A 1,383-nucleotide genomic window follows, 5' to 3' on the forward strand; every position below is an offset into this window, starting at 1 on the left:
AGCTGGTGCAGGTGCAGGCAGGGCAATAGGAGCTGGTGCAGGCAGAGCAAGAGGACCTTATGCAGGTGCAAGCCTAGAAACAGGAGTAGATCCATTTGCAGGGCCAGTTAATCCAACGGGAAGCTGAGGAAGGGGAGCGTTTTCATCAGGAACTACAGCTGGAAGGGGAAGAGGGGCATACTGGCTCCTCTTTGGAGATGATAGGAGCATTCCAGATCTTAATGCTCTTCCTGAAGATATGGTGCCTCCACCTCTGTGGTTTCATGGAAGTTGTATGTGTCATTTTGATAGGAGCATGCTTGATGTTAATGCCCTGCTATGATGTAACCTAATGGCTTTAAGACATGTCTTTAGAAATATTGCAAAAAAACAGGAATGATGGTCTTAGTGGTGGTGAAAAATGTTGGAATAATGGTCTTATTGTGGTGCAAAAATGTTGGAATGATGGTCTTAGTGTGGTGCAAAAAATAAAAACACTTAGGATGCGGTTATACTAGGTGCAAGAAATTGTTGGAATAATGGTCTTAGGATGCAGTTAAACTAGGTCCAAGAAATTGGCAAAAATTCAAAGACAAAAATGTTTTCCCTCGGGCTCGAACCCAGGACCTGTAGTTTGCAAGAGAGAGTGCAATGCCAGTAGGATAGGAGTAGTGATTTGTTAGCCTACTGAGTTAGGTTGAAGTTATGAAGACATGTTCTGCCGCTAATGTTGTCCAATCCCCACTACTAGTAACACTGTATTTATTAACCACCGCTAACGCTGCCCAATCCCCACTACCACTCCCTATTACTCTCTTGTGCCACCACCGAAACCACCGCCAACCATCGCCGCTGTCGCCATGGAGCACAGTCTCGGCTGGCAGAAAGCAATCGAAGACCTAGACGGCAACCACGTCTAGATACATTAGCAATATCGGGAGATCGCGCGCTGGTTCCCATCTGTGCAGATGATGAGGAACCATGCACGCGGCCTTGTGAAGGTCATGATGGAGGCTGAGAAGCTTCGTGCATTCCCCGACTGCCAGAGCCTCCCAGCCGCTACCGTCCTCCTCTGGGCAATGAGGGAGGCGACGAACTCCCCCGACCCCGCCAGCGGGCCCGCTGGTGGATGTACCGCTCATCCACCACGTCGCCGATGCCGGATGTTGAGCGTGTCGCGTCAAGGGCAGAGCACGTCTCCGACGTCGTCTTTGCTCTCCCAGCGCCCGTCAACACCCGCTACTGGGACCGCCTGCATCCCTCTATCCTGTTGGAGCCTTCGGACGACTCCGACGACGAGTCGTCTGACGACTTCGTCATCCCTAACGATGAGGAAGAGGCAAAGGTGGATATGGTTGGGTCGGTCGTCGCCGTAGTCAAGGGGGACAAAGAAATCCCCATTGA

The sequence above is a fragment of the Hordeum vulgare genome, chromosome 6H (assembly GCF_904849725.1).
Source record: "Hordeum vulgare subsp. vulgare chromosome 6H, MorexV3_pseudomolecules_assembly, whole genome shotgun sequence".
Lineage (NCBI taxonomy): Eukaryota > Viridiplantae > Streptophyta > Magnoliopsida > Poales > Poaceae > Hordeum > Hordeum vulgare.